General features: G+C 36.7%; 1 long non-coding RNA gene across 5 annotated transcripts in view; it reads right to left on the reverse strand.

Moving 5' to 3' along the window:
- Positions 1-21,201, reverse strand: part of LOC104686454 — an 82,913-nt gene that overhangs the window by 21,465 nt on the left and 40,247 nt on the right. The window contains exon 1 of one of the 5 annotated variants that reach the window (XR_005601555.1): positions 2,637-8,485. The exons of the other annotated variants lie outside the window; for them this stretch is intronic. This is a non-coding gene — a long non-coding RNA (uncharacterized LOC104686454). Of the gene's footprint in view, positions 1-2,636; positions 8,486-21,201 lie in introns of those variants that run through there. 5 annotated transcript variants of the gene reach the window in all.

Raw genomic sequence — 21,201 nt, forward strand, 5'->3', positions numbered from 1 at the left:
CAGTCAGTTTATCAGACTAGCAAGTTTCTTACTAATATCTACAGTCAGATATTTTCAATTCACTTATTTGTGCAATCAGTTTTAGAAAAGGTTAAATGTTATGAGGGATTTCTTTAAAATCTGTATTAATAATATTTCCTCCCTTTATCATTCTTTATTCATCAGAATTAAAACCCTATTTGTATTTAGCATTTTGGTATTGGTTTTAAATGTATCACAATTTGCTTCTTCCTCTTAGGTAATGACAAGGTAGGAAACAGCAAAGACAGACTTGCTTGGGAAATGCACAATATTTTTGACTGTGTTTTACAAACTCTGTGCTGTGTTCCAGTGAAAAACAAACAGAAATATTTAAATTACTTCATTGCCTCTCTAGGCTCTACCTAAACTCTTCCTTAAGTCCCACTCTTTCCTTTCAGTGAACCTCAACAAGGCAAACTGAAAGCTTCCTTTGTTATCCTGGTCTACAGCACCTGAATGGTGCCAAACAAAACTAATTCAGAGCTCTTAGCAAAAGAGTTTCTTTCTCTGACTCCTCCTCAATATCAGATAGAGAAAAAAATTAGTCTTTTTCTTTTCTCTCAGTATTAACTAACAGCAGAGAAAACAAAAACATCATCTCCCTCACGTACACTCATCTTCCTCCTTTTTAATTTCTTTTGAGTCTCTTTGATTTCTCATGTTTATTATTCACCTACTTAAAGATGTTACCCTTGATGGTATGAAGTGGTTTTACATGGAATCCTTGTAATGCACCAACTCATAACTATAATGTAGGCTAAAAGGTGCTACCCAAATTGCTGTGGTTTCAAAATTTACAAAAAGAATGTATTTCCTAGAGCAATCTAACCTCTCCTTTTACTACAACAACAAAGTAAACCCATTAGGAAGACTGTGAGTTTGAGCAATTAATTACACACTTAATAATATTTTATAGTTTTCTAAATACTTTAAAGTCCTTTCCAAACATTATGATTCAGTTCCTGCTACCACTCCTCATGCAAACTAGGAAAATTAATGGTATTACTCCAAAAGCAAATTTCATTTAGGTTCTGGGAAAATTTGGGGTTTGATTCAGGTTTTTTTCTAAGAATTCAATGAACCCTGACTGTATGCATTTTGCAGAATGGGAAATGGAAACTCAGACACTAGAGAACTTCATGTAACACAACAGTGGAAAGACAAGATTATTCTTTTAAAAATAAAGTTTTTGCTCTTAAGTATCTCACACAGGTGAAGTGTTCCAAAGGCACAAAATGTGGTCAGCCACTAAATCATTATGGAAAACCTCAGAGCTGTATCCTACCTCACATTTTGTTTCTTTTTTTCTTCTTGTTATGTTACTGCACTGTAAGAACATAAAGAATGGATAACTAACTATTGCTCAGAGTTTCATATTTATTGCATAACCAAAGCCATAATCACATCAAAAAGTTACAGAATTAGAAGAGTATAATCATAATAGCTGAAAATCTTAAACATGTCAAGCATACCACTGATGTGACAAAGACCTTAGCAGCTACTCAAATCACATGGTTTGCAAAGGCATCCTTTCTCAAACAAAATAATTACAATTTACATTCAAAGTTTAAAACAGAAGACAATGACAAATACCAGTTCTGTTATACCTGAGTTAGAATTTTAAAATTATGAGGCAAATATTCATGACTTAAAGATGTTGAGTCTGAGAGTATGAACTACTAAGTGAATGTTTAATAAAGCCAGGTACAAATTAAAAAGCTCAATATGTATTTCTCAATTCTGCACAGAAATCCTCAGTTTGGTGGTTGGAATCACATCAAATCAAACTTTTACTAGGTTTCAAAAAACCCTGCATATATTCATGGTTTCCAGAGGCTAGTCAAGAGCTTGAAATATTGGTCTTGACTATCCAGTCAAGACCAATTCTTTCCACAGGAAAGTAATTCTCAGAGGAAATTATTTGTCACGCTACTTCCAATCTAAAGATCTAAACACAGTCTTTCCTCTAGCCTTTGGCACAACCCATAATAATTGGACCATGGGAGAGAGCGACAAAAAAGTGGATCCATAAGATGCATGCCAAATATCACTACCTGCTCAATCATTTGCTTTCTCACCTTTCCTCCCCATCAGGAATAATCAGTAGCTGAAGTATTAAATGACATGTCGTAGTCATTCACTGATGGAGGAGCAAGACAGAATGACATATTCTGCTGATCATTTATAGCTATTGGTTGTTATATGATACTGACTTGCAATACATAGCCTTGTTTGAATTTCAGATGAGCAGATGGCCAGATGGATTAGCCTGTAAAATTAATATTCCAAACCCATACACAGCAGGACTTTGTATGGGAACTAACTGCTCCAAAAATCCATGAAGTCAGTTTAGTGGATTTTATTTTTCAAGCCTCATTTATTATTTCCTACACAAATACTGAAACCTGTAACAGCAAAAGGCAATACTGGAACACTTTGGTATTTTGGTGCCATGGCTTCCTTGAATATTTCTTTCACCATTCCAGGAGAACCCATTTCCAATGCACACTTGGTAAAAAGACCAAAATTCATTTATCTAGCTTACATTGAAATATTTGCGTAAACCTACAATGAGGTGCACAGTACATGGAATCTAGAGATATTTAGGTACCTACTTTTGGCAACAGGCTTTAGCAACAGTATTGAAGTTATTCCCAAAACCAGTTCTCTGTGCTTTTCAGGCCTCTCGCTGTGTAGGACTGTATGTGCACAGGCATCTGGCAGATGTCATCTTCAGTTCCCCAAATGACCAAAGCACAGACCTGCTGAAACAGGAAGGAGTGACCCACTTGCTGGTGATCATAGTGACAGAGGGTACAGTTAGAAACCGCAGTCTTGAAGAAGGGGACAAGATCCAGCTAAAAAACCTGTATTTTTTATGTCCCCTGGATCTTTCTGAAAAGCTTACCTCAACTGCAATTAGTCTGTCTTGACCTCTGACCCACTGCAGAGGAACATAATACAAGTCTTGAGGGAAACTTCTGTATTTTAAAGCTACCAACTTGATTACTATTGATTACCTACTTGCCTCAATGGTAATTTCCTTTCGTCAGTAACATTTCTGCCTGACTGCTCCTTCTGGGAATTGGGTTTTCTGTTATATTCCTCTTTTTTCTCCAAACTGATTTAAAGAAATATATTTTGGTTATTGTTTTGGGTCAAGCAAGGGAGGTAATAGAAGGGAAGAGCTCAGCTCTAATCATAGTAGGAACTTATTAAAGAAATCTCTCATTGTTCCAGGGTAACCATAAAGGTAACTCTGCTATTGAAAATTAGACTGTCTCATGAGGTATGTTTTCCTTTCCCCCTTTGATGGGGGAAAAACATAATAATTTAAAATAAATAATATATGAGCCATTAGAATACTTCCATATAGTTACAATCTCGCTACTTAATGTGAAAACTGAAGGGATTCCTGCAGTTAAATTACTGTGTGGTCAAAAACTAAGTTTAGGGCTGACTCTCAAATATGATGACCCAGCTGAGTGGCTCAGTAACAATGACGTTGGGCCTCCAAGTGGCGGATGAGGCTTTTGTTTTATTTGTTTGACAGTAAATATCTGGGCTGTTGCTTAGCAGCCACAGAGACAGAGGCGTTTCCAGACAAAATAAACTACACTGCAGCAGGTAAACCTTTCACAGCAATTACCAAATGGAAATGAGATCTGATCACTGCAAAGCAACCCAACTACTTTGTTTCCTGCAGATGTTTTAAGCACACAAACGGCAATTTGGGATTTCTCGATGCCAGTGTGAGAAGGCTTCATATGCTAAAAAAAAAAATACACTGATTTTGGAAAATGGTATGCTGAGAGTCCTAGAAGCAGAGACCAAAGTTTTCAAACTTCTGTCAGCTGTTAAATCCATATCTAAATAACACGTTAAATAACTAGATTTTCTCTCAGAGACAATGAACACGTAAAACTGTTGGTTCCAGGGAATTTTCGTGTGTCCTAGGAGCATTGCACTCATCCAGAACTGAAATACAAATAACAGAGCACCAGACTGAAAAGCTTTTGTGGATGTTTTAACTTGATATTAATTCTGATAAGCCTTATTTCTACATTTGCTGTCACAAAAGCATCCCCACATCCTGAGTTCTCCAGCCAAGACTCGCGCATGTCACCTACCCCTGTATGCTTCATTTCCACACAAAGTCTTCGGCTTTCACAGGACTCACCTCCTATACCAAAAAAAAAGGAAATGCCAAAGCTACTCTTGCATATCACAGCTGTACAGCTCTAAGGCAGGTATTTCACTGAGAAAGCAGCACTTGGCCTCAGTGAGCAAACAGAAAGGGCCAAATTCTGCTCTCATTACCCTGGGGCATTCCACCACAAGGAGGAATCTGCATGTGAATAACCCTAGAGAAGAAATGTGTTTCCAGACACTTGAGCTTAAAGACTAAAAAAATGCTGTTGTGAATTCTGTCATCTTATATTTTCATTGGCAGGTTTTTGGGGGTGGGTTTTGTTGTGGGATGTTTTTTTTTTTACTCTCAGAGTTGATCCACGGGGCATTGTTATTATGTTGCTGTCTCACCTTTCAGTTGACAGACAGACTTCCTGCTGGAGAGACATTATTATTTAACCGGATCCACTCATCCTGCCACTGATTTGTTTTACTTTTGTTCCTGGCAAAGAACATCAAATCTAGCTAATGTTTCTTTTCTCATTTGGGCAAGTCCTTCAGAACACTTCAGTAAATTAACCCTATGTAGTTCACTTAGTAAACACAGGATCTCCTGAAAGGATTTATAAAACTAAATTACTTTAGAATTTCCAGACAATCTTTGTTTTTCTTTCATTTTGTCTGACACAAGCTTAAGAAAAGACTCAGGAAGCAAATGTGAATGTTTAAGTCCTCAGCAAATAGAAATTCTAAGCACAGCATGAGAGAATCAAAGCAAAAAGGAGAGGTTTTAATAAACAATATAGATGAAGACATGCCAACTCTGTTTCTGAAGTAGAAGTATTATCAATGAATATGAAATAGTCTCTTTTAATTATATTAATCTTTTCTAGCTAAGGTTACCCTTTAGACATTGTAATCCCTCTGGAAATTCACATCTTCAATTTGACCGCAATCAAATTTTCATTCATTGAGTTTAGGATGCATGTACTTATACTTGTGCATAAATATTTATGATACATCCTGTACTATACACCACTGTTCAAAGAGAAGTAGTAGGCTTCCTAAAAACATTACTGAGTAAAATTTGTTCATCTTGGTAACATGAGGCCAGACAATTCTAATAGCCTTTTATATTCATCCACAAATCTATTAAGAAAACATCTTCAGCATAGCTGTGTTCAATAGAATATTCTCCCTCCCACATTGTCAGAGTTTTGAAACTTCTATCAGATGTTGAAAAGGCTTTAAAATATTACATTATAGATGCCATTCATAAAAATTTCCTCAAGGATCCAATTCCAACTTAGGTAGTAGATAAGGAAAATTATAGTTAATATAAACAAGCCTTGGTCTGAAATGTAGAGCGACAGGTACTCACCACTAATTTCATACATATTTTCTTCTTTCTAACTAGAAAATTAGGAATATAGTTTGCTCGGGGTGCCTGGAGACTAAATGAAGTATTTCTCTTACTACTCACCTTCTTGTTTCTTTACTCCCCAAATGTTCCAAGAATCACCAAGACACGTGCCGAAGTCTTCATTAAAAAAATTAATTAAAAAAAGAACAAGGATTTTTGCCCAAATGCAGAACATTGCAATGATTAACTATTAGACACATGAGCACAAGAGAAGAATCTAGAGATTCAAAGGCTCAGGGACTTGCTCTATATGGGAAAAATTAGATGCCTCTAGAGGTTAGAAGTTAGGCAAGGTTATTTCCAGGCTCCCCAGGCAGGATTTAAAAACATAAAGCAGGGACAGAGGAGGATCACAAACTTATGTGTAACCTACTTGCAGTCTGAAAATCAACAAAGCAGCTTTCAAAACCTAGTACCAGCACCAAGAACAGTTCAGCTCTAGAGCACAAAACTCTGCAAGTTAATTTGGAAGGGGACAACATTAACCTGTGCAGAGCTCTAAACTGGATTAAACCAGTTAAAATTAGCTCAGTTAAAACCAGCTGAAATACCTGAAGATTCACTCTCCTATAGTTGCCCTCCTGGAGAATAGCCTAGGAGCTGTACCCAGCAGAGGCGGCAGCAAGGACTCTGTACCAGATAGCTGCAAAATGGAGAGAGGATTTCTCAAGCAGGGTTAGTATGTTCATGCCAAAGCAGCATTAACAAAAACCATCAACAGCACAGAAAGCAAAGTGAAGTGCAAGCAGATGGGAGCAAGTACTGCAGATGGCCTGTATGACCATCCTGCTCTGGAGGAGCCACCAAGGAGCAGACAGTTGGGTCTGATTAGGAAAAAAGGTTTTGTAGTCACTTTTGAGAGCAGCTAGGCAGTGTTGCCTCTGTGTCAGCTTCTTGAGGCCAAAGATCTTTAATATGGTGACCAAATGTGCAAACAAAAACATTAAAAATAGTCCCTCTGAAGTCCCTTGTCATTAGCTTCCTGGGCTCCCTGTACATATCCTCCTAGTCCTCTGGGGTTCAGCAAACTCCTTCCTCTTCCAAGCTACTGCAAATCCTCTTTCAGCTGAGCTGACCTTATTTGCAGTAACCAACCCAGAGCTGAACATCAGTACTTCGGCAAATCCAAGCTAACAATGCACAGCACTAAAACCAGTATGAGTTCCCAGCCAAAACTGTTGTGTGGGTGAAAGTGCTTAGGAACCTGTGCAACAGGAGCAGACACCCCTTCAACTTCAGCATTAAATGCTAGGTATATCCATAGAATTTCAAATAGTGTGGCCTAGCACCCATAATGTCTCTCTGCACACAACAGTGCATCCATACAGGTTCTTTTTCCCTTGTAAATACTCTGCCTTGGTGCATTTAAAGCTGTGAATACTTGAAGTTAATAGCTTTTGACTTCAATCCATAGGCAGTACAGGATCAATAACCTAATTACATATATAAAAATCTGTTTCCCCCATCACAAAAAAAAAAAAAAACAAACCCACAGCACACAAACCTATCCACATCTGAATAAAGTACATTCATTTGTTTATAACTAAGTCAGGACTGCTTAAAAAGAGAGATTTGCAGCAAGGGTTTTTTTTTAAAATATAAGCTTCTGTTCCCTTCATTTTCAGTCTTCCTGCTACAGTTAACAATTATTACACTTAAAGACAAAGCTGCTCTGAAGGAGAACAAGAGCTGGAACTGCCAGAAGTGAGGCTGAGATATTCAGTTAATAATTTAGCAGCAGCTACTTATCAGGATATACAAGTTCACATTCCTCCTTTTCCCCACAGAAATGTCTTCTTCATGAAGGAATTTCTTTGGGAGGTCACTATTAGAGAAGAGAGTGAATAGCACTATCTGCGAGAAAATGCCTATTTCCGGCTCCAAGAATAATTCTGGATAACTTGCCCAGACTTCTTTAAATGAATGGTAATAACATTTTTTAAAGAATATTAAATCCTCTATGCTGAACTCTTCTGCCATGCTGCTGCATTTCATCTGATTTGAAAACAATCTAGGTTTTGCCCTAGTGCAGTTCCAGTAAGAGATCCATACAAAACATGAAAATTAAAAGAAAAAATATAATTAAGCTCTAAACTATTTAAATTTTAAGTTAGATAGAAGAAGAATGAGAGTGATTAAAGTATGTCCGAAACATAATGTCAAATTTTGGATTTCTGAAAAGAGTCCATTCATAACTTGTTATTAAAGAATGTTTATTCACAGGCATTATTGCCTACTAAATATTACTCTTTTTTTCAGAACTTTTCAGTTGCCATTGCAGGTAAATGGTACCATTACTTCTATTTCTCTGTAAGAGAGTCATCCAAATTAAACAAGATTTCTGCAGCGAATTATCAAATATTCTATACTCATCAACTGTGATACCCACATGGAAATTTTGAACTTCAGGCTGTAAAAATGTGCTCAAAAGTAATAAAGGTAGTGCAAGTAAAAATCATCTGGCAAAAAAAAAAAATCTGTTTTGACTCATCTCCTTTGCCAAGCAAGGCAAGGCATTTAACCAAAGTAAGTTTTAGTGATCAACTCTCCAGATTAAAAATACACTTTTCTGCAAAAATTAAATGCTTGTATGTTCTTTTATATCATTTTTTGCTATGTACAGGAGATAAATTTGAGGAAGTTTTATTTCACTGAGATCCAAATTCATACCACTAACTGCAGGAATTTCTCTGGGGTGCCTAATTAAGAGGCACATCAACAAAGGTTGCCTAAATAAGTCAATGCTGAGAGACGCCTTTAAAGGATAATTCAGTGTTGCTACTCTAAAATTGCCTCTTCTCATGCTCTATAGAACAGGGCTCCTAATCTCAGCTGGGTATTACAATTAGTTGAAATTAATTCTGGCCCCATCCCTAGGGTTCTTACAGTAAAAAAAAATCCTTTTTTCTTTCGTTCTGAAGGAAAAAGAAACATTTTTTTTTTACTCATAAACCCAAGAAATACATAGGACAGATGCTTCTGTCTTTCACTTGGCCCTGCAGGCTTCTGAAAACCTATGGAAAATTCCATTCTCACTGGTGTTATGGTTTCACAAAGTCATAACCACTGCCACTGCCTTAGACTGTATTCAGTATTCCCAGTAGACATTTCTAGCTATCTCGCTTGAACTTCAAATTCACCCCATTTCTAAGCCATTCCAGTCCCCAGGAAGGATCTTCAACAGTCTAAAGCTGAATAAAAAGAACAATGACGTGGCTCCCCACTGCAAACCTGCAGTGGTTTTGAACACAGATGGAAAAAGTAAAACAGAGCCCAGAGTAACTGTCTACATGCACGACCCAGGAGTCTGTGCCCCCTGGAATCCTGAGGATACACAGCTCTCACAAAGGTACTCTGCTCTCTAAGTAACCTGCTTGTGAATTTGACACAGGAAGAACATAGAGTCATGAAATTTAAAAAAAAAAATTAAAAATCAGATCCACGTGTTTATACAACTTCATCTCAGGGTACATTTTACCTCAGTCAAGGGACACAAGCTCCATTAACACAGCCAAGTTCAGTATTTTTTCTATAAACCAGGTTTAAAAAAATCCAGGCTAGTGACATTCAGATTTCTAGGGTTCGGATGGGGATGGGAAAGAGACAAAATTATATTTCCCAGTGCTTCTTTCCTTTAGAGACTAATTTTTTTTTTTCCAAAACAATGCCTTGTTAAGGAAAAAACAATGGTTTCTTACCCTTTCATACAGTTCTACATGATATATGAAAAACAAAATGGAAGAATCAAGAAGGTGTTTTAGCTTGGTTTTACAGCCAAAAATCATGTCTGTGTACTCTGGAAAGGCTGCAGTGACTGAAGAATTCATGAAATTGTGATGTGAGAAAAAAGAAACAGGAAAAAGTAAAGCCTGCAGAAATAGTGATTGCATTATCTAGCGTCCTTCAACCAAGATTTTCAAGAATGACTAATCATTTTGGCTTTTAGAGTGCCTGAATTGCCTATGTGGGTATTAATTTCCAGAAAGTGCTGAGTATCTTTCCTCTGAAAATCAAGCCTCTTGAAATTATATGGAGTTGGGAAACACAAAAAAAGGAGGCATGGAAAGCTTTCTTTATATTTAGAATATTTTTTTAAACACCCACTTAGCTACAATGCCCAAAGACACACTTGGAAAAAATAGTGTCACTGTGATCAGATTATCTGATATATAATTACAGAGTTGCAGTACATACCCCTGAGATATTCAGGTAGCTTGTAAGGAAAACTAGAGATGATAATGTATTATCTGAGACATGCAGAGTTTAAAAATAGGCAGAAATAATGCCTCCAGACATTTTTTATTTGCTACACAATTATACTCTCAAGGTATTTTATACATTTAGTAGAGATTGAATTTATCATGTTAGTGATTAGCTATAATTTATTTCAAAAAAGTGTTTTTGCAGAAATATGTGGCTTTTTTTCCAAGTGCAGACACTGTCCTGGAGTTATAGATACAATCATAAGCAAACTCTGCAGAAACTGATAGGTTTGATTTGCATTTAAGGGTTCATAGAATTCATGTAACTATCAGGCCAAATGGGATTACACAGATTATTTCAAGGAAGCACGTGTTTGTCTGCTTGTAGGATTAGGACCTTACCCATGACCTCCACAAACATGCAGCTATCCTAATATCTGAACATTCACTGCAATTCACTTGAAAATATACCACAGCACACTGAATTATTATATGCCATTACTCAGTTTTCAAGTTCCACAGGAATTTATTCCCAGCAGAATACAAGATGCAAGTGGCTGCACACAAGATTAAATCCCCAGCCTCCAGCAGTTTTACAAAACTTTTGCATGAGGTATGTTCATTACACAAAGCTAAGTGCCCACCAATCAAACTGCTATGAATGCCCCCAAACTGGTTATCTCTTTAGAAGATAAAGTGTGCTGTTTATATAACTTATTAAAAATTGCACCCTTGCATTCCTTTTTCAAATAAAAAGTGTGAGGGCACTGCTTTATCACTTTAACTATGTGTTTCTTTGAACATATTTGTGCTTTAAAGTAAACACCAATGCTATTTTTTTACGACTACTAAAATCAAAACACATCTTTTCAAACTAATCTGTACAATGGTTGGGAAGAGCCTTTGATTCAGTACCGTAATTATAAACAGGCACTTAAGTCAGATGTACTAAAAGAGCATCAGTCATTTAAAATCAAATTAACAGTTTGATTAATCAAACACCAGACTGTCAAATCAGATAACATACCTGATGGCTTTGTTCAGTTACCAAAGAGGGTTTCCACTTAAAGCACCATGGAATTCATCAGCAAAACAAATTTTACTCAAGCAAAGAACTTTGGTTTTCTTCAAATGTGCTCTATAGGATTACTAGTAAAATTCTCAGGACAAGCCAAATTTTGATTCACTTTCACGTGGTCACCTGGCAGGAGTGGGCAGATAGATTTCCTGTCTCACTGAGGTCTACTGTCCAGGCAGAAAAGTGCAGTGGGATTCAGGAGGATGTGCATTAATAGTATCAGATCATGCACATGTGGTATAACAAGGTGGGAGAAAACCATTTAAAGGTGGGAGAAAACCATTTAATTGACTTATTTCCAAAAGTTAGCAATTATTTACCAGAATATGCATGAGAGGCCAGTGCATGGCATAGGAGACATTGCATGCATTTTCACACCTGAATCCTCCTCCCCTCTATTAGAGTATCTTCTTTGCCTACCATGCCACTGAAAATCAGTCTCCACAAACATTTGGGAAGACCCTTCACATTAGAGACGGTGTAATTGATGCCGTTATGTTAAAACCCAAAATGGAAAAGGTCATGCTGTATCATTACAGTCCCAGAGTAACAAAATGCACAGACAGGAGTATATAATTCTGAACAGCTGTGCATCTATAGAACCATTATGGAAAACACCACCCCTGTGTTCCAAAAAAGGAGGGTATTTCTCTGTGCAGCTGGGACCAAACAAACTCCAGAACTTGTGACTGAAGAATTGTCCTCTAAAGTGAAGCAACTCATCATTGATCCTCTGTAAGTACAACACATGGCAGCGCATCTGGCAGGAGGGGTCTCCAGATGTGTTGTATTTGATTTATGAAGAAAAATCATGTTAGTCAACACAGAAAGAAGGCAACATTTCAACTGACCAGAGAGGTCTCAAACAAAGAGAAAGAAAAAGCCATCTTTGGTCTGTGATATCCGAATTCTCCTGGTGTTGGATAATGTTCCAGAATTCGTTTTCAATCCCTTGGGTATCACAAACAGCCTGAAAACAACTACGAAAGAAAAGTGAGAGAGAGAGAGAAAGTTTCTCACTGCATTGGTTTACCCACTATTATTAGACACTGAAGATTGCACCTATGACAAGCACTCTGAGCTGTGAAGCAGCATCAACAAGCAGATGTGTGCTTCTGGGGATAGGCCTGCTTTCAAAAGCATCATTGCAAATGCATGTCCTTCACAGTGTCTGATCCAGAGCCCATTTCCAGCATGGCAAGGAAGGATAAAATGGAAGCATGCCAAGTATACCAACATAAAACCTCTAAATTCATAGCATACAATTAAAATTAACGGGAATAGGGACCAATTCCAGATTAAACAGCAGCAAAGGAAAAACTTGAAGAAACAAACCCCATCACCTCATACACCAAAGATCTTTCTGTCATGATTCAGTATGCTGCCTGCATATATCTATGGATTTGCAACGAAAGGAAAATCAAAAATGCCTCTTGTAAGTGGTGTTCTGAAAAACTGATAATTTCTTGGCTTCATTCCACAACTGCTTTTGATACTCGTCCATTTATGATTATGATTCATACTTTAAATGCCTGTATGCTTCCAGCCTAAAATACATATTATTTTCTATTTGTATTCTAAATTACAGTTCTTTCAAGGTGTCTGCCTATGGGGCCAGTTGGGGACTGAACAGTCTAATTCAACTTTGTGCATTTTAATGTTCAGTGCTACCCATTGATGGGCTCTATTGAATGTGAGAGACCTAAAAATGTGCGGAAAGTAATAGGCCAGTAGGATATTTCCCCCCCTTACCCTAATTACAAGGAAAAAACCTTAAACCTGCTCTAAAAAAAAAAAGGAAAAAAAAAAAAGACCAAGGAAAAAAAACAACCATGGGTTATAAGAAATCTAAAGGCTTGTGGTAAAAGCATTTCTCTTGCTTACATTGGCATAAAGACAAAAGGTTTCAAAGAAAATGTATATGGGGTTTGCCAATTCATTGCAGCATTTCTGCTAAAAAGAATTTCCCGCACAGGTCAAAATCCAATGATATATGAACCGCAATGTCTTCTGAGGTTTGGATCATGTATGCCATGAAAATTACAGCTGCTTATCTAATCTCTGAAGTTTCCTTTCTTCCTTTTCCCTTCACAGTCTTGATCTCTCCCTCCACAGCCTCATCTAAATTTATTACTACTCATACCAATCCTTCTCACTGTTTTTAAAATATCACAAGTAAATCCCACCAAAGTCTTTTTTTTCTTCTTCTAACCACAAATATCAGTTTGATATCTGTTTCAGATACCAAGCCTCAGGAAAATAGAAGAGGTAACCCATTGGAACACCAAGATTCAAAAGCCTGTATCTGGTGGAGTGAGCTCTTTCATGTCCACAGATGTTTCCTCAGGATTGAGTGAACAAGAATTTATCACCTCCATCCCACAGTCCCACTGCAAAGACATGCCCTAGAGATTGTAGATACTGCATACAAAAATTCACCTATGTATTTGCACAACTATATAGACAATTTGGACTTTAAACTTTTTATTCAAACCCATTACACCCAGAATTGATACAGTTTGTTGTTGTTCCTTTTTAAAGCAAATACTTGATCTTCAAGCCAGATGGACCATCAGATTCTGATGACTAATGAATGGCTATGTATTGTTTCACCTTTAATCCTCATTGATATTAATGGGGGCAGTTTTCAGACTAGGGCACCTAATAGCAAGAAACCTCTTCCCTTTTTGTTTGAAATATCTACCATACTGATGCAGAAAGATTTTAGATGAAATAAAATTTGATCAATGCTATTCTCTGGAAAAAGGAATTTTAGCAAAATTCAAAGTTTTCATGAATTTTGGTGAAAACTTAGATGTGATAGTTTCTAATAAACAATTGCTGCTGTATTTCTTTTTTATTTCCATTATATTTCTACTTCACCACTTCACTTGTTCTATACCTTTATCACAAAATGGTATGTAGCATGTGTCAATACTAACAAAGCACAACCATCTAAATACCAGGTTACAGTAATTCAGAATTTTAAAAATTCAATTTCTCAGAATTTCCATGCCATGAAAAACTTCAAGCTTTTCTCCAAGTTAGAACAAAAAGAGAAGCCTTCACATTTTACCCTGAACAGTAGAAAAATGCCATTTTCAACCAGCAATATAATACATATTTAAGGGACCTAATTCTCATGGCCTTGGATGAATACGAAAATGTTCAAGATAGATATAGGCTTCAATTTTAGAAAATCTCAGAAACATAAAATAATGACCAAGGCTCAGGACTGAATTTCTAAACATTTAGATAGATTCCTTATTTTTATTATATATTTTTATTAAAAAGACAAACAAACAAACAAAACTTTTCCCAACAGTATAATTCCATCTACTGGCACTGAGGAGCCACATCCTAAAGGACATTTGGCTCTGTCACTGACACCGCATCGTTTTGGCACACATATAGGAAATGTCAATATACAGGCAAAACAGGAATGAACTAAACCCTTTAACTTTAGCATCTTGGCTGCATGAAAATCCATACCAATAGATTTTGTATTCCCCTTCCACAGTTCCTTTCCATGCAGACACACTCCACTGGAATAACACAAGAACACTGCATTGTAAAATAATAATTTCGCTAATAAACTAACAAATTTTACTCTATAACAGAATCCCTACATAGGAAAACATTCTGGAATAAGTATAATAAAATAGCCTATTTTCCTATACGTTGGACAGTCAGTTTACCCAAATTCCATAGAAAAGGCCACCTTTAACTGGCATCCAGGCAAATCATTACCGTAGCAACCACTCCATGATCACTAAAAACTACAATATCTGACTCATGTTTTGCCCGAAGTCTAAAGTCATGTTAAAATAAATAAATAAATAAATATTTACTATATTTCATAATTTTCTAAATCATATTGACTTAAAGTATAAGCATATGAAATGAACACCAGAAGGGAAAAGTTCAGACAACTGAGTAAATTTGTGTCTCTCATTTACTGTAAGCAAAGAGTATACTCTTAGAACATTCAGATAAAACTAATTCAGGTCGAATTAGTTCAACCTCTCGCTCTCAAGTATCTGATCAATAAAACAGAGCTTTGAAATTGTCAGAAAGACAGTGAACTTTTCCAGCAGGTCATCTCAGCTAAAATCTACATTCAAACTCCATTTGCTTTAATCTGGCATGTACAACATAGATATGTCATCCGGCACACTAATGTATATATTCCTCACTATTCACAAGAATTTGAAGAAGTCTGGACCACTTCCTACTTAAATCTTAGGGGTGTGATAAAGAGAAGCTTTTCACAATATGTGACTGTGATTCTAACTCCATTAAAAACTCTATTTCACCAGAAACTGTGACCGTCCATATATGTGCTCCTGAGAATGCAGGAATTTCTTTTACCCTTTGCATCAGTTTTAAATACAGGCTCATGCAACTGCACAGAATAATAGTACTCAAAGGAAAAAACAAACAAACAAAAACAAACAAACAAAAACAACAACAAAAACCACCCCACACCAAATGTTATAGAAGGAGTTGTAATCAGCAAAATTCCAGAAAAGGGGGAGAAATGGGATTAATCTAATAGCTTTTTCATATTGGTACTTGCTGTATCTTTAGAACAAACATTTATAGAAATTAAACCAAGACTTTCTCAGACTTCCTACTTCCTTTGCAGCATTCTCTCCCTTTCTGGTCTACATACTGCAGAATAGATTTAACTCCCTTTTCACTAGCCACCTTCAGATCATGCTTTCCAAAGATCATTTGAAGGAGAACTGCATCCAATTCAGTCAGTCCAGCAGACCTAAGGATCTGCACAGGACAAGAAGCTCTTCCCACAGCAGATAAACCATTCCATACTGTTCTTTGTATTTTTAATTCTAGCAGGTATTTCTCAGCACTAATCAAAAGGACAGCTCAGTCATCTGCACACTGTTGCAACATTGTTTTAAACATCTGAAAGGTCAATACCAATAAAAATATGTGCTCACAGTGAAGAGTTCCTTTATTTGACATCAGCTGCCCAAAACATCTCACTTCTGTCCAAACACTGTGCAGTCTAAAACCAGAGACTGGAAACAGCTTAGCAACAGGCTCAGCAAATACAATGGAATTCACCCCTTTTCCCCACTTTTTGCTTGCTGCAATGTGAATAGCCACAGTTCAAGTAGCAATTGGGGTCACATCTGAATTCACTTTCCCCCTTCCAGGGCAGTTTTCCCCAACCGTGGGCCTGAGGAAGGCAACTTGACAATGTCAAAATCAAGCCTTTTTTCTTGTACCTCACCAAGAGACAATAACACAGGGCCAGGCCTGCTTTCCTGACAGCAGAGATTCAGGAAAGAGAGTGCATCACTTAAACAAAAGAATGAATTATTTATTCCACTGCTAGCAGAACTCTAACTTACACTTTACAGCCTTGCATAAATGTCTATGATCTGGAAAGAGAAGGTGCATCGAAAGTAGACGGTGTATCCCCTCAGAAAAAGTGGCTTCTACCACCTCAGCTGAAAGCATGGGCATGTGTGCAATACAGCAACACCTAAACACCCCAAGTAAACCTGGGACTACTTGTGTCTGGTGCTTCAACCACAAATGCCAGGGGATATTGCTACAAAGAATGTACTATTAAAAACAAACAAACAAATAAAAAGAAAACCAGAAAAACAAAAAGCAAAAACAGGCAAGGAGAATGAGAAAATATGCTTATTTCCAGATTATTCCTGTAAGAGTGAGGCACACACAATATCAGGCTACACCAGAAGGGTGTACAGAGTGAAGTACAACATTCATCAAGGTATCTCACATTGCTTAATCAGAAGGCTACAATTTCCTTTTTACTTCAAATCCTTTTAGAATATGTCAATGTATACTATTTACTTCTTCTGAGTAGGACTGTATATCCAATGGACTTTCATATTTTTGGACAGCACAACATTCCTTGAAATTACTCTAAACCTGAATAACTGTTTTAAAATGAACTCCAATCACAGTTTCATTCTTCCTCAGGGGTGATCCAGCCCTGGAAGGGGCTGGGGATCAAAAATACCCAGATCACACGTATTCTTACATAAGGGTGGCCATGCCGGGTCAGACCAAAGGTCCATCTGGTTGGATATCCTGGCTCTGACAGTAGCAGATGCCTAAGGAAAAGTATAGAAACAAGGCAAGTACATCATGATCCTTCCCCTAGTTACACTTCCAGCATCCTGCAGTTTCAGGGCTTCCTAAGTCAGAGGTTCTGAAAACAGTTTTATATGCTGAATTACAGGACTCAAATCCTCAGCCCTTTATTTTGTGTAACAATGGGAGAAATAAATGCTTTGCAGTTAATTAATTCATGTGTTAAGCAAGATCTGGTTTTATAGCCTCAACACAATTTAGATGCTCCTGCTGCAAAATTACATTTGTTTAGGCACATTTCCATGTCACACATCTAGACACGAATTCCATCAATCTTCTCATTTCACTTGCTGTTTGAAGCTGAAAAGAATCCACAGTTTGTCCATAGCAGATGCCAAAAGCCTAGAAACTTATTACACACTGCTCACAGTGTGGGTTCAGATACATTATCAGCATAAAAAGAAAAAGGCAAATTAGGCCACAGTAGGAGAACACATTTTTAATATTACAGTCTGCAGTTTGCATCTCTAATTTAATGCTGCTGTTTCTCAAAGTTATGCTGCATCATTCTAGGTTGCTGAATTGAAGACATGACTGTGAGCTAAAATTTTACAGGTGGCAGGGCAATGCAGATAGTCAGTGCTCTTCATGAATTCCAGAGAAAACTTCAGGGCTAAAGTGAATGAGACATTTTTAAAGAATTCTTTGGGCATTCAAATTGACAGAAATTAGTATGAACATGTTTGTTGTATCAAATTTAGGAAAAAGGAAGGTTTTAGTGCATTCTTCCAAAAGAACAGAAAGGAAAAACACTCAGCACCTGTAAGCAAATTGCATACACCTTCTGTAAATTCTCAGCTCTGTTGGGCAAATACACACACCACGCACAAAAACGTCACCCAAATTATCATCTCCAGAAATCATTGCTTACCGAGGGGATTATCTGTGCCATTATGGCTTCTCTCTGGAGCTGATAGCTATCTTTTACATCCTATCTACTGTTTACTCCAGCTACAGCAGAAATCTTGAAAGTAGATATCAAAGAATAGCAAAGAAATACAGTCAGCAAGGAAAAGTAAGTTGCAAAACTTCTAGTTTCATGATGTATCTTCCCAAGACTCCAGTCATCTGGAGCAACTATGTTTTGCTTAATTTAAAGTTTAATTTAAAGATGGTGAATCTCCCAACCAAGGATTAGATAACTGATATTGAAGAACCTCGGGGACAGTGAAACTTAAAGTTACACTGGTTTTATGAAGTTAGAGATTTTTCTCTTTAGGAAGAAAAAATCAGACAGCTCATATACGTGAAAAGTTTTGACCTAGTCAGATGGAAGCAGAAAGGAAAAAGAGCTAGCACCTGTTTGCTTTACAGAACTTCACTACTTTACTAAACAGAAGTCTTTAATATTAGACAGGTTCAATTTCAAAACCCTGAGATTTTATAATACCATTTTATAATACCATTCAGACGAGGTGGACTTATCAGAGTTTACCCACTAAAATTACTTCCAAAAGATGACAAGTTCCCACCTTGAAAGTTTACTTTGCTAGTAACCAGAGGACACACATGTGTGCACCACAAAACCAGTCACAACGAACACTATGTCTGCTGTGGCTGCTAGCTACCAAGTGGCAGGCACAGTAGAAAATTATTCAGAATTGTAATTAATCTCACGATTATTCAGCCAGCTTTTCATTTAAGATGCTTTTAGAAGGTGATTTTACATTGTCCAAAATAAGCAGCCTGCTACCATTAGATACTGTCTTCATGCAAACTAAAGAATTCAGAGTACAGGAGCATTTCAAAAGAACTACATAATAGTCAATTTTCATGTCAGCAAATTATTATCAAAAATCACCAAAAAATAGCTGTTCTTTATAATGGATATTCAACATTTGGACCTCTTCTGCATTTCTTGGCTTGCTCAGGTGAATGAACGGTTTGAGACCTTTTGGTCCAAAGCATTGCATGACTTGAGCAAACAAATTAAACATAGCAATTAATTGGGAAGAAGGTGTCTGTGATTCTTGATATCCTGAAGTGGAATTAAGTTAACACTGGCACTCATATAGCAAACATATTATGTTTATTCAGCAGTACTGCAGGGCTTCAGACCCTTTAAATTAAATTTATGTGGTCACTACTTAAATAGAGAATTAATGGTACATGTCTGTAGTGTTTGAGATATGTATGGTTTGCTAGACTGAATCACCAAGTAAGCTTTTAATTACCATTTTTTCCATTATTTTTTTCAGGAAAATATATAAGAAGATAGGAAGTGTTTAAAGATATCATACTCATTTGTCAGCCTCAGGCTGATTAGAACATAAATTCCACACTGCAGCTAATAATTTTAAAATTGCATATTTAAGTTCTTCTAGAACTCTGGCAATAGCATCATGAATCCTGGGATACAATTTGTCTCATCCTGCTACTGTCATTTGCACTTCCCAGTAGTATCTTGCTGTAGTGCTGGCCAAACTGGGTTTGGGAATAAGGTTTTTTTACATTTTTAATTTATTAGGAGGTACACTGCTACTGTGAGCCTCTAATGTAGGGTCTTTAATCATTTTACCCTGTTGGCTGCTCTTTTTCAAAAAGCTTTCTCTTTTTTACATGTTTTCCTTTTCTGAATTTAAATATTACTACAGTATAAGGGTTTTTTTCCTTCCACAGGACACAAACTTTGAATGTGTCCTGATCTCTTCAGCCTGACAAGTAATAACATCTCAAAATACATTCTCTGCCATGTTGAGGATTTATCCAGACCTCACTTCTCCTTTTTTTGACTTTTGACTATCAGTAATAGATGAAAACTTTCTAGAAAATACCAAAGACAGTACTTCTTAGTGGCAAAAATGCAAGCCCGAACTGCTTCTGGTACATTAGAGAAATTCCTATGCCACTAAGTCAACCTCTGTGAGTGTCACAATCCACAAATCATAGGTGGCTGATTAATAAGGCTTATAAAAATCTTTCATATTATGAGGTAATACTTTTTACATAGGAAAAAAACGAGAATTGCCTAAACTGGTTGCTTATAATCACAATTTTACTGCATAATATTAAGATTTCCTTATTTTTTATATAGAAGAGCCTGAAAGTTATTCCATCTTGCTTATATTTTAAGTATATAATAAGGATAGTCAAGTAAAATGCAGTTTCATATTCTGCTTCCAAGAAAGTCCCTAATGGGTGGCAATTTTACAAGGTAGCAGGTAGACCCTCAAAAAAACTAAACAAATCAGAAGACTTTCCTAAAACTGAAACTTTTACTGCCACAGCTTTGCTAAAAGTAGGAAGGAATTATGCTAGACCAATAGAAGTCCTGACATAACTAACATATCACCCCCACCAAAAAAATCCCCTTTTTGTAAACAACAATCAAACTAAGATCTGGCAAAAATTGTTCTCATTTGAAGCTGTAATTATGAAATTTGCAGTCTTAATTATGGAAATTCATAAGTATAACAAAATCAATAAACCTTGCATAGATAATAACAGCCTTAGCCACATCCATAAAATAGCAGTTTTCCTAAACAGTGTTTCCTAAACACAAGTAGAGCGAAGACTAATGCTGGTTTAGCACCAGATCCAATGTCTGTGTGCATGAACACAAGCATGACATAATCTGTATCACACTGACTGCATATTGATTTTGAGACATACTAGAAAAACTAATTTTAAAAATCAAAGGCAGGCAACTACATTTTCAGAAATGTGTGGTGTTTAAATTTAATTAAACATGAGATTTACATTGTTTGGAACAGATCTATATTTGTGTATCTAAACTACAAAATAAATAACCAACTACAGTAGCCCATATATTATTTAGTTCATATTAGGCCCTTCACCTTTGGAAGTGTAATGGCATGTAGGACCGGATTAAAAATACCAGCCCCATGTTATTGTTAAACTGGTTATCAGTAAAAATTACCACTATTGATATTTAAAGGCTAGATTTTCAGGAAAATTCAGCATTCAACATTTAGACACCTAACGCAGCAGACAGACTTTCAAAAGAAATTTGTCCCCATTTTGGCACTGAAATGTATTGATTAGATTTCCAAGGACTCGAGCCTACACAGTGTCAGGCATTCTGGCTCTGCAGCAGTAAAGCACTTCAGCGCATTTAATTTAAACATTTAAACTGTCCCACAGAAGCCACAGGGTTATTTGCACACTTAAAAGCCCTCACAAAATCTGTTGTGCCGCTGGCTCAGGGCCAAAGTTTTCAGCAGCTCACA

The sequence above is a fragment of the Corvus cornix genome, chromosome 2, assembly GCF_000738735.6.
Source record: "Corvus cornix cornix isolate S_Up_H32 chromosome 2, ASM73873v5, whole genome shotgun sequence".
NCBI classification, from domain to species: domain Eukaryota; kingdom Metazoa; phylum Chordata; class Aves; order Passeriformes; family Corvidae; genus Corvus; species Corvus cornix.